The sequence below is a fragment of the Anopheles aquasalis genome, chromosome Y (assembly GCF_943734665.1).
Source record: "Anopheles aquasalis chromosome Y, idAnoAquaMG_Q_19, whole genome shotgun sequence".
Lineage (NCBI taxonomy): Eukaryota > Metazoa > Arthropoda > Insecta > Diptera > Culicidae > Anopheles > Anopheles aquasalis.
This window is the reverse complement of record NC_064879.1, coordinates 4,668,229-4,681,853: the sequence shown is the minus strand read 5'-3', so window position 1 is coordinate 4,681,853 and position 13,625 is coordinate 4,668,229.

Below are 13,625 nucleotides of genomic sequence, written 5' to 3'. Positions count from 1 at the left end.
CAGCACCATTTAGCGTTCGACAGCCCCCAGCGTTCCAGCCGTTCCGAACGGGGGGTTGATTGCCACCCCCCGCTCCCCCTGATTGACAACATCATTTGTCAAAGCTCAATGGTTCGATGGCTTGATAGGCCATAAGGCTAGGGCTAGAGTTGGACTGCTGGTGGTGGTGGTGGTGGTGGTTGGTGTCTGATGCGGTTTGTAAATGTGTTCGCCGTCCCGACGAGTCAATGAGTTTCGATGGGATGGCTCACCCAGCCAGTTGCTCACCCAGCTGCTGTCGTTAGAAGACGGCACGAACTGAAAACGATGGCGACGATGGACGACGTTGAAGAAAACTGCTGCAGTAGCAGCAGCAGCAGCAGCAGCAGCAGCAGATGCTCCTTGGAGTGCTGGTGCAGTATCGATGCCCGTCATCGTCGCGACACGTTCGATTCGATCGGCATCGGCGACGGAGCTGTAATGGTAATAATGGGAATCGACTATCCGCCACGCATCTCGCGGGCACTTGACGCGGGGCCAGAAAATTCATTGCAGCAGCAGCAGCAGCAAACCATGATTTAGAGGGCAGGGAGGGAACCGGGGGGGAGGGGGGGGGTGACTTTTTCCATCAATATGGTAATTTCGGAGCCGTTAAACCACGGCTCAGAACGTCGAAGAGTGACAACGAGACAACGGACTCTCACTCGCTCTCTCTCTCTCACTCTGTCTCTGATCTGCCGGTCTCCAAACAGATACACCGCCACCGCCGCTGACGGCCTGCGGTGGGTGGCGGCGGCAAGGCTTTGATTTAGCGATTGAAGCCGCGCCAATTCACCGATTGCCATTCGGAGGAGCACGGGCGCGCGCGCGCGCGCTCGAGCGCTACATGCTCAGCGAAGTCAGAAGTCAGCAAAAGGTGCATGGCTCCACTCATGGCCACTTTACGTTCAGAGCTGAACTCCAAAAAACGAGAGAGAGAGGGAATGAAAAATAAAGTGTGCCAGCAAGGGTGTTCCGTGGTGGTTCGCCCCGAAGACAGGCAATGAAAATGTTTTCTTCTTATCGGGGCCAATGGCCGGGTCATCTTACGGGATGGAAAAGGGTGAAGTAGGGTGGATTGTGTGTCACACCGACACCTACCAATCAGCCAATTGGTTGTGGGCTTCGCAGCTCGAAGGTCGCGGGTTTGCAGAAGCCCAGGTCCAGGGCATGGCCCCCACCCCCCTGGGATTGGCATAACCCGTGCAAGCTGATAAGGAAATGGGTGGGTAAAAAAAGCAAACATATCTACATCTCTAGCGAATTGCATAATTTCAGCGAATTTTTTTTAAGAGAAATTTAAATGGCTAAATAACCCATTAACGGGGGGACTTCGGTATTTTATTTTTATTTGTGACACATGTTTTAAACATTTTTCCCTGAAAGCGGATCCTTTCAAGAGTATTGTGTAAAAGTTCTGGATCAATCGAGGAAAAACTGACAAAGATACAGATTTTTGAACGATACTTTGAAGAGCGATTCCCAAAAAAAAAAACAACGTTTTCAAAGTCGGTGCCCATCCAGTGCCGTAAAAACTACTGGGCCGATCGATTCGAAACTTTCAACACATAAACTGTACACTCTTTGCCAGGTAGCCCCGTCGAGATATCATGAAAATTGTTGATACTTTTTTTTAAACAAATCTATAAAGCTCGTTTTTATTGGAGAATCGCAAAAGGCATCACTTATTCAACTTCAAAAATCTGCCGAAAACCGAAAAATTTGAATATCAACAAAAACTCTCCGGGGCTACCTAGATAAACTTATAATCTTTCAAAGGAATATCTATTTGTATGTTTCAAATGATCCGTCATGTCGCTACGATGGACACCGTAAAAAGTAACTTTTCGTCGACACGCCTACCAAAATTTGATGCCATGGAATAGTTTGTACATGAATGTTGCTCAAAACAATACCAAATATTCTTCAAAAGTTGTAGATTATTATGTCATTTACTTGAAAAAATACAGTTGAATGGTAGCGTCACAAAAAATCGTTAAAAACGGGCCTTTTTTGGCCCGAAAATACCGAAGCCCCCCCTTAAATATGCCAGAAGCTTTAAAAATAACTTAAAGGGGGTGAAGGGAGAAAGAAAAGAAGTCTTTACGTACCAAATACATCCCTCTTTACCCCCTTCCCCTCCCAGATAATGAAAATATTGAGCCCCTAGATTGAATGCAATTTTTAGTGATGTAGATATTTGTTTTTTTTTTTGCCAATGGGTATAATTATTGAGAGGCGGACACGATGATGACTCAATCGAAAGCAAGTGGCACACGGTGATCCCTCCTCGTTATTGTGTTGTTGTTTCCGTTTTTGTTTTTGTTTTTGTTTTCCTTCCTTTACCTTCCATCTCCATGACCGGCCGTTAACATATCGCCTTACGGCTTACCGGGACAGCGCTAAGCGCCTATCTCCCCCACCCAGTCAGCAGACGTGGAGCAGCCTCCCTCCAGGGCAAGCTTCGACTTGGACGAATACTGTAAAATACTTAAAAAAAACGAAGCAGAAAAAAACAGAAAAGATACTACAAGATACTTACAAGCTCCTACACAGCACAGTCTCGGCGTGAGCTCTCTGCCCCCCCTCCTATTCCTCCTCGCCTCCTCCTCTTCTAGTTCCGGGCCTGGCGCCTGGCGTTGCGAACCAACCCCACCTCCCGCTCCGACGCTCCCAGTGAGGTAGGCAAATCAAATCAACCCAACGTGCGCGGACGTGACATAAAATTTAAATGCTGACTCGGCACACCACACCCCACCCACATGGTTGGTGGCGTTTTGGTTTTGAATTTATGCTTCCTTCGCGCCACCACCTTACACTTCCCCCCTTCCCCACGTTCTCTCTCTCTCTCTCTCTCTCTCTCTCTCTCGGGCACTCTCGGGGGGGTGTCTCGTTTCCCAGGCCCTGGTTGCCACACCGCGAAGCCACTTTCAGCGCTGCTCCAATCGGCTAAGCAGCTGTTTCCTCTGCGGATAGTGGAGCGGCGGAGCTGAGGGTTTTCCTTCATCTTCTTCTTCTTCTTCATAGCCAATCCACCGCATTGACGGCAAATCGAATCGCGGCGGGAATAAACCATTGGCACGGGGTGTTTGTTTGCCGAAATCGAAGGCAGCTGAAGCCCTGGAGGTGCCTTTGGAGTGACGCACGTGTTCCCGCGCGGTGTCACGCGAAGCTCTTTACAATTCAAAGTGCGGAGCGATGAGAGAACCAGCGGAGAGAGAGAGAGAGAGAGAGCGAGTCCAGAAAATTCCCTTCCATGCCCTATCAGATTTAGACGTCTTCCGATTGATAACGGGGTTACCGAGAAGGCCAGCATCTCCCGCAAAAATGCCGTTAGTTGAGAAGGAAACAGAAAGGAAGCGCGGGAAGCGCGGGAAGCGCGGGAAACGCCGCTTTCATAAGTCCTTGGCCGTGGCATCGTGCATCGAAGCATCAAAACATCAAAACAAACGGCGCGTGGCTTTAAACAGGAAGGGCAGTGCCGTGAACGAGTGACAACCAACTGTCAGACAGTTTCTACACACAGCCAAAATTTGGCGGCTAAAGTCAAAAAAAGAGAACTTCATTTTTCCAACATTTTGGAAAAAATAATGGCAGATGGAGACAAATTTACATCTACGGTACGGCCTACACTGGAGTGCAGCATTATGTGTCTGCCGATCAGCTTAAAGCATATTATTTTTTAAAAAAAGCTATTTGCAGGTGTGTTTAAAGTTATTTCGCGATGATTCTGTAGTTTTTCTGAAGTTCTTCTTTTCAAGCGTCCCTACACACACCATTGTTTTTTTTATATGGAGTTTTTGACTTTTGCCGACAATTTTGACTTTAGCCGCCAAATTTTGGTTGTGTGTAGAAACTGTCTCAGATCAGATCAACGGTCGTCTGTCGGTTTTGCCGTCTCGTGGCCGTCGTGGGCGCTCCGGCTCCGTTTCGAATATGGTTTCTTTTGGACGGAATACCGCACGGTCTCCACAGAAAGGTTTGAATGCGTTGCAGCGCCTTTTCAGCCCACGAGGTGGGCACGCACACGCAGACACACGTTCCTCAAGTCTTTTCATTTTCATTAATCATTTTGCTGCGTGTTTCAGCTTCAGCACACCCCGTCTTGCGCTGTGCTGCGCCACGCCTGTGATTCAATTCCAGCGCATACTACAACGAGAGTGAGAGAGAGAGAGAGAGAGAAGAAGAAGAGAAAAAGAAAAAAAGAAAGGGAAGAAAGAAAGAAAGCGCTCGGAAGACTCCGACCGGGGGAAGGACCTGAAGAAATGATCGAATGGGGAACACGAAAGGAAATTACAATAACAAACACACCGACAAAACCGGCTAGCGGCCCCGAAAAGGATTGACTGAATGGCGAAAGGCGCTGCCAAAGGCACATTCCAGCATCCTCCCACCGCTGCACACCCACCCTTCCTCTTATTGCCATTGCAATCCGTGTGAGACAATTATGGGAATGTGCTTTCACAGATCACCACAGCTTCTCGGTTCACGCAATCACGAGCCCTCGTCCGTCTCTCCCCCTCCCCCTCCCTCGTGGCGCGTTGTCATCATCCGTGTGACCTTTTCGGGGGGGGGGGGGGGGGGGGGGGTCCGTGATGGCCAGGAACTAAGCTGCCGGGACGAGAAAACAAATCAGAAGCACTGGGAAGCACTTTTCTTAACTTACAACACCAGCCCTGTCACCCTGGTGGGGTGGGGTGGGGGGTGGTTCGAGCGGACAGCCACTTCCGGCAGTCTGCCAGCCTGCCACCAGCCACCGAGAGGGGAGAGTGGGGCGCTCGAGGTGAGCACGATTGAATTGATGATTGCCATTTTCCGCCGGCAATGTCAGAATGGTTCCCCCGCAGAGAGAGAGAGAGAGTGGGCGGGGGTGGCGAACGAGATGAGCTGATGAGGAACACACAAAGCCACGCGGTCACACGGTGTGCTGCCACTCGATGACTCGGTGGGGGGGGGGGGGGGGGGGAATGGAGGGGAAATGAAAAAGTAGTCTGGTGAGTGGCAGTGGGAGGGGGCGACTGGTGGTGGGTTTTGGTTTATTTATTTATTTGCTCATTTCTTCTACTGAATTGTTTTCGTTCGCTCGCTCGCTCGCTTGCGCGCTCGCTCTCCACCTGCAGCCACCCTTGTCTGTCGGCGTATGTGTATGTGTTGATTTGTGTTTTCTTTCCCCCGCCCAGACCCGGTCCCCGGGGTTGCGGTAGACCCCTTGTTCTTGCCGTATGTCACACCCCGTATGTCGGTGTCCTGTCCTCGGGAAACCACAATGAGCCGAGGTACTCTTCAACCCTTAGCTCCCGCAGGGGTTGATGGTAGAGAAGGGGTAGAATCTTGCGCTTAGCTGGGAGAGGGAGGGTTAACCGAAGTCGGTTGCTTGCTCCGGTGGACGACTGATGCTCGCATATGCGCGAATAATGGGCAAATTTTTCCCCACTCGCTGCTGCTGCTGCTGCCCCCCGAGGGAGGGTGGCGAGAAGGGGATGTTTTTGTGTGGGAGGGAAAGGGAAAAAACAGGGGGAGGTAAAAGTTTTTTCGCGTTCCACCGAGACTCGTGGAGGCTCACGGGGCACACTGTAGGCCCTTGGGTGGAGTTCCTGGTGGTGGTGGTGGTGGTACCACCCTAGAGACCCCTCTTCTTGCATCCCCTTCCTCTTTGCATCCCCCAAATTCCTCCATTCGGTGGACCGTTCTGAATTGAATAAAATCGGGAAGAACCGGAAGCCACCATCCCGAGTGATGGTTAGAAATTTATTTTGTCCCCCTTTTCCCTCTCTCCTCCCAACCGGGAGACACACCCTGGGGCCACCCCTTTGGTGGGTTGCTTATCAGCGAGCCGTATGACGCGTTGAATGAATTATGGCCAACTCATCTGTAACATGGCCCTTGTCGGCACCTTCCGGAAAGGCAGACTACCCTCTCTCTCTCTCTCTCTCTCTCTCTCTCTCTCTCTCTCTCTCTCTCTCTCTCTCTCTCTCTCTCTCTGCCTCCCGCACACAATATGGCACAGGATACTAATCTAATTCCAATCTAATTCTTCAGGAAAAATTAAAACAAATCGTGCGCATGATCCATCTCGCGCTTCTGTCAGTGGCGCTCGCTCGCTCGCTCGCTCGCTCATTTCCTTTCCGGTTTTTCATTTCGGTGCTTCTACGGAGGTTTAAAGCGGCGCACCGCACCGCACCGCACCGCACCGCACCGCGCACCACGATAACACGATATCAATTGCAAATTCGGTCTGCTCCCCGAGAGCACCCCCTGTTGATCTTCAAACTCAACTCAAAACGCGAGCGAAATGCAACGCAATACGGAAAGCAGCCAGCCAGCCAGCCAGCCAGCCGAACAAAACTCATTTAATGTGCTTACAACGGAAACGGGGATTTTGAATATAGAAGGTGTGCGCCATGGGTGGGAGGTGGGGGGGGGGGGAAGAGAAGGGTGTAACGTCGTTCCTTTCGTTCCGTTTCCCTTTCCCTCCTCGCAATGAAACAGTGCCAGTCAGGGCAGCGCCTTGTTGTTGGTGCATTCCGTGGCTTCCGTGCGCGCGTTTTCGGGTTTTCCCTTCTTCCCCGGGTGCTCCACCCCTACCACCCCCCCCTCCCCCCCCCAAACTGCTATACCATGCGGTGGCCGAGGCAAAAATTCAATCTCGCCCCACCCACCCAACCCAACCCAACAACAATTGTAGCAGCAGAACCATCAACAGGAGCAAAGACGGCAAATTGGAGGCCTGCCGGGGCTGGCCGGGCGCCCAATCCAATGCTGGCAATGCTGGCGAGAAGGATATGGCGGCGTTGTTGTCGAGTGCCAACCACTCACATTCTACCCGCTTCCCGCCCTCCCGCCTGTCTGCCACTCAGACGCTTATGTAAATTCGTGATTTGATTGAGGCGCGAGGCAGCGCCTGGGTGCATACCGACCCACCGACCGACCGTGCGATGCGCGAGCGTTTGAGGAAATGGTCGACCACAGGGGTCGAGCTGAACGGGGAAAGTGTGAAGACGACGACGCCTGGAGTGATAATAAGCATTTCATCACCCACCACCACCACCATCACCACCGAAGTGACAATTTCTGAAGCAGAAAGGGGATTATAGCTGCTGCTGCTGCTGCTGCACGGGCCCGATACGGATATGCGCGATGTTCTTCTCTTGGCTACCCGCTCTTGACGTGATGCCCCTAAACTGAGCTCACTCAGCGCTCACTGGATGCGTATAATGCGAGCTGCGATAGGGATGCAAAAGTAGACGAGAAAGAAAGAACGAAAGAAAAAAAACAAACACCATCAATCCTGAGCCCATGACCTAGTGCAATGCAGTTCAGCTGGTGCAGCACGGTGCAGAAGGCTAAGCAGGGGAGGGGGTGGAGAGTGTTTTGTTTTTGTGGCAATTATGTTTTTGAAAAGAAAAAAAAACTATCGGGTTGTTTCATAAGTAATGGCGTTTCTTGTAATAAAAAGTCGATACCACTTTTCAAATACTTCGAATGGGGACAAATCGGTGATTTTTATTTCTCATTTTTCTACGATCTTCTGACTTCTTTCTGGCATCTTCCCGACCCGATTTTATCGTCAAAAACCGGGAACCTGGGTTCGATTCCATTTTGTCATCTTCCTCGAATGTTTGACGAGGAGTTCCACAAAAATCGAAACAAATGGCAGTCTGAGTTAGTGCAAGGAAAAAGGGCTGTATGCTGCGTGCATTAACCCGACTCTCCAGTGTTATTCTAATGCTTTTACGAGCATTTGAAAGGAATCAAGCGTTGCATATGCGCTCATTGGGACTGTGTTCCACTAAACATTTGTTTAATTGTTTGACCTTTTCCACTTCGATTAGGGATATGTTGAGCTGTGTGAGGAAAAAATAATCCAAAAAGGAATTCGCATCAGAAACAAAAATCCGTATTTTTGTTTCGTTCATTTTCTTCTCTTCTCTTTTTGGTTATTATCGATGTTGTTTCAACAAAAGGATTTGACACTTCGATAGACATTTAAAAAACGAAACAACTCCCTTATGAGTACACAGAAAAGGTTGAAGAAAAGATGAGTAAGCGCCTCTCTGGTCGCTGGCTTAAGGGGGGACTTCGGTATTTTCGGGCCAAAAAAAGGCCCGTTTTTGACGATTTTTTGTGACGTAACCATTCAACTTTATTTTTGCAAGGAAATGGCATAATAATCTTCAACTTTTGTAGAATATTTGGTATTGTTTTGAGCAACATTCATCGAAAACTGAATCCGTGACATCCAATTTCGTTTGGCGTGTCGTCACAAAGGTACTTTTTGCGGTGCCCATCATAGCGACATGACGGGGCATCAGAAAAATACAAATCGATATTCGTTAGAAAGATTGTAAGTTTATCTAGGTAGCCCCGGAAAGGTTTTGTTGATATTCCTATTAACCGAATTTTGGCAGATTTTTAAAGTTGAAAAAGTGATGCTTTTTGCGATTCTGCCATAAAAACGAGCATTATACATTTGTTTAAAAAAAAGTATCAACAATTTTCATGATATCCCGACGGGATTTCCTGGCAACGAGTGTACAGATTATGTGTTAAAAATTTCAAATCGATCAGCCCTGTAGTTTTTACGGTACGATGGGCACCGACTTTGAAAACGTTGCTTTTTGGGGAAACGCTCTTCAAAGTAGCGAGCTGCACGGAGCCTTGTATGAAGCGCGGATTTTCAAAAATCTATATCTTTGTCAGTGTTGCTTCGATTAATCCCAACTTTTAACATGATAGTCTTGAATGTTTCATTAACAAAATAAAAATGAGAAAAAATACGAAAAAATAAAATAAAATACCGAAGTCCCCCCTTAAGACAAAGTTCTCAAATACTAGTGAAAAAATAAAATTATTCTCTTCTTGTGCGAACCTAGAACTAGAAGAAAAAAAAAACACCCGGCGTCGTGATTTCGTATCCACTGCCATCTCAGATCCATCTCGCGATGGGCTCTGGGCACGCGTTAAAATCGCGAAAACAATTCTGCGCGCGGTCGGGAACCCAGCTTCCCAGTCATTACCCTGGGTCCCCACACGCATTGGTTTCGGACCCACGAGTAGCGCCGATCGAGGGACAGTGACTGCGGGCGTCGGCGTGTAAGTGCAAATCTCATACAAAATTGGTCCGGTTGTTTTTTTTTATTTTGCTGCTGTTGTTGTTGTTGTACTGCGACCGTGTTTGCCCACCGGGGGGGGGGGGCTGTCTTGTTACGTGGTAGGCTGCTGGATGATGTCGCATTGATATGCTCCACCGGGCACTGCGTCTCTCTCTCTCTCTCGCGCTCTGTCTGACTAATTCCAATTTTGATACTATCTATCCGGACTGCACTATGCGGTGGAATGGCGATCATAATTGAGAGAGAGAGAAAGGATGCTGCCACCGGACATGCCGGAAGCCGGTGGTGGAGCGGTGCGCTTAGATAAACGGTTGGAAAACCCGCCGGCACCCGGCGCCCGGCCGGGCCGGCGTGTTGTGTTTGTTGTGTCGACTGTCAAACGCAGTCGACATCGTCTCCAACATCATCGTCGTGGTGGCGCTCCGTTCTACCATACCATGTGGTGTGGTGACCCCGCCGGCACTTTCCACCAAATTAGCTTTGATTGAGCCCCGCAGTCGGTACTCACCGCACCGCACCGCACCGCACCGCACACCCCCTCCCCCTTCAACGGTAGTGACGTTCGACGTACATGAACACTCACAACCTCTAGTAACCGCCTCTCGAGGCCCACTCCGAGGTTGGGTGGGAGGTGTCCCTAGGCCAGGGATCGGTGTGCCATCGTCAGGTGGGATCGGCGGTCAGAAGCCGTCAGACAAGACATCAAAAGGCGGCAACCGCCACGTTATCTCTCGCTCGGTTTGCTCCGGGGGGGGGTTGGTTTTACGGGGGTGCCATAGCAGAGGGGGGTGGATTCGGGAGCGCAAGGATTCCAAGCTTTAAGAAGCCGGCCCCGGGGGATTGTTTTGGATTTCATTCACTCCGCAGCTCTCCCGGAGCATCTCGCCCCTTGTGCCTTCTTAGTTGAGTATAACCTTGAAATTCGTGCTCGGTTGTTGGTTGTGCGCACCCTCACTCCCCAACCCCCTACCCCACTTGACAGGCGAACCGGACTCGGGCTGCTGCATGCCATCGTGCTCGATTGTTAACCCAAAAGCACCCCCCCCAACCCCCTCCCCAATCCAGCATCGCATGCCGTGCGCATGCATGCTTTCTAACCTCACAAAACGCATCCACCGCGCGAAAACAGAAGCTCTCATCGTAGCCGGACGCAATGGCAGTGCAAATACGTTGAACGATACCTACCAGGACGACCCAGTGAGAGAGAGAGAGCGAGAGAGAGAGAGAGAGAGAGAGAGAGAGAGAGAGAGAGAGAGAGGAAGAGAGCTCTGTTCTGCCTTTCCTTCCTCTCTATCTCTCTCTCTCGAGCGCGCGCGCTGCCTTTTGTGAGGCTCCCGGGGTCATTCGTCCCGGATCCCCGATCGGATTTAAATACATTTCCAGCAATGGAAACGGACTACGCCCGCCCGCATGCACTGCACTACACTGCACCGATCCGTCCGAAACTCTGTGTGTGCTCTGTGCGCTCGCCACAGGACGAAAGGACGAAACCCAATCACACCCCCTCCCCCCCCGCCCCCCCGGCATCCCCTTTCCGAACATCCCTACCCGGCGTGGAACCCCTTGAACGGTAAATAAATTATTAACGCCCGAGGGACTAATCAAACTGACGCGTCAATTTTCATTTAATGTTGCAAATTAGAGTTTATCAGTAGCGAAATTGACAAATGGTCAATGGCACGGATGCACGTTGTTTTGCCACTCGTGCGCCAACCCTTCCCCTTCGCCGCAAGGGGTGCAAAGGGGTGGTTGGAAATATTTGGACCAACGTGACTCGTGGGTCCATCGCACACGGCACACGCGGCACCGTATCCTGGAGTGCCTGGATATCGACGACGACGACGACGACGCAGCTAGTCGTGTGAGTGTGTTTGTTTGTGTGGGTATGTTGGTAAGAGCGGGCTGGTGAGAGGCTGCGGTGTGCGTTGCTCTGTCCGTCCGTCTGTCCATCTGTCTGACTGGCTGTGTGTGCGTATGTTGTTTTGTAGTGGAATGTGTGTTTTGTTTTCTTCGTTCGTTCGTTCGTTTTTTATGCTTGTTGTTGTTTAATACACATGACGATGCCGGGACGGGATGGAATCGCCTCGCCCGGGCGCTCTCGCATGACTTTGAACTTGTCTGGAAGGGGCGGCGGCGGTGTGGAGATTCCTGAGGGACGTGGGAGTCCTGGAAGTGCACTGGCATGACTGGCAGCCATTGCAGTAGCAGCAGCAGTCGACCTGGAGTCGATCGTCTCTACCCCGGGGGGGGGCAGACGGACGGACTAACCGTGAAATGTGCTCTGCATTGCTGCTTGTGGGCTGGCCGGTGTACCGGTATGGCCGTACACTGCACACCTGAAGCCAGCCAGGGGCAGTGGGAAGCCTGTCTGCAATGTGCTACATATTGATGTGGGTGCTGGCCTACCAGCATACATTCCGGTTGCAGTAAAAAAAAAAAGCACACTCAAGCAATGGTACTTGAATGAGCAGAACGTGAGGTGGCTCGAGCTCGAGCTGGCAGATCCACTACCGGGTACGCATGTTTACGATGTTGTTGTGGCATTTACGTGTACGCGTATCGTGTCGTTACTGTCGATTTTTGCGACTGCTGCTGCGACTGCTGTCACCAAACCATCCGGCACCAACCGGGCAAGCTGGAGAAGCGCTGGAAAAACTGCCAAGGGAGAGAGAGAGAGAGAAAAAAGCGAGCGAGCGAGCGAGCAGCACGAGCAACACGAGGAAAGGGTTGCCTCAGGCTCTCAGGTCCTGGTGTCCTCGCGTCTGTCGTGTCGGAGGCGCAGCTTAAGGCGATGAAGGTCCCTTTCGCCATAAACTGGTCCAACTCCGATCAGTCTACTTCATCTCCTTCTTCTTCTACTCCTCCTCGCCGTAATCTTCATCGACACCACATTGGAAGCAGCAGACGTCCGGGAAGAGGTAATCTTTTTTTTTTCTTTTGCTTTAAATGGTCCGCTGTTGGCCGCTGTAAACCATGGATTGATGTTTCCCAGTTCCGCAATTCCTTTGCAATGCGAGAGAGAGAGAGAGAGAGAGAGAACAGGGAGATTGATCGGTTATGAACTGGCAAGTGCCACGTCATCTAACCAGTGGTACGAACTGGGCTGCCAGTGTGGGAAGTCGAAGTCGAATAGCAGAAAGGTAAAACAAAGTTACTGCCAGCTGTACAACCTTAAAACGGTTGCTCTTTCTGTCGATAAAAACACATTGTTTTAAAATAGAAAACAGAAAAATAAATTATTCTAAGTTGTTTCCCGTGCTAGCCCTACATTATTCCTATCTTTTGCGAGGCAAACCACCCGTCATGCCATTTTCCGATAACTTCATACAAATCGAAGTCGCTGCTCGGACAGCGCGTAACCCATCGGCAAAAAGTGGCGATATTTGGAATGGCCCAGGTCTTCTTAATTAGCGGGGGGGTGGGGGGGGTGAGGTAGAATCGCCCAGTTTATTGAATACAATTAAATTTGGAACCATTTCTTATGAGTGTGATTGGATGTTTTTGTGAAGAAATATCATCTTCTCATGTTTTTAATCATAAATCGGCCTCGTTTCACGCAATGCACGGTGCATTTTGATTGTTTGCTGGTCCTAGTGTTGTGTTTTAACAGTTTCCCAAGGCTGCAACAGCTCATAATAGACGACACCCATCTGGTCCCACCCAAACGCACTGCATTGTCTTGCGTTCAAAGCGATTTGATAGCGTTGTGGAAGAAGAAGAAAGTTGGCCGGGAGCTATTAACCTTTTTTTTCATTTTAGATACTTTGATAATTTGATAATTTGACTTAGATCATTTGATTATATCCACTATTCATTGCCAGTCACTACAAGATACCGGAACGGCATTCGTTGCTGCCTAGCAAGCAAGAATTCGCGTGTGTTTTTTGAAGTCGCTCCATCTGCCTATCGTTCCATTCATGTGGCACCCATTTTCCAACTGTTTGAACGTTTCCATAGTACGTAAGGGTATGGAAATGGCTGGTTAAGTAATTCCTCACTACTGGGCAAGTCTGTTTTTTAACGATTAAGTATGATTCTCATTCCAAAATTCAATTCATGGTCGTAAACATTTTTGGGTTCATTTCCACGCCTCTTGTAAGTCAAGTAAAAAAGGGGCATCTTTGAACCGATTTAAGGGGGAGTGCTTCGTTAATTTCCGGCCAAAAAATGGATTACTTTTGGACGATTTTTTGTGTGTTAACCATTCAATTTTATTTTTTCAAATGAGTGGCAAATTAAATAATAACTTTTGAAGAATATTTCGTTTTATTTTGGGGACGATTTATCAAAAGCTGCATCCATGGCATCAAATTTATAAAGGTGCGTCTGCGAAAAGATTCTTTTTCCGGTGCCCGTCGTAGCTGCGTGATGGGTCATCAAGGAAATACAAATCCATACTCTTTTGATAGATTAAAAGTTCATTCACGTAGCTGCGTTGAATTTTGGTTTCGATTTTTCGATTTTTGGCAGCATCTTGAAGTTGAAAAAGTGATC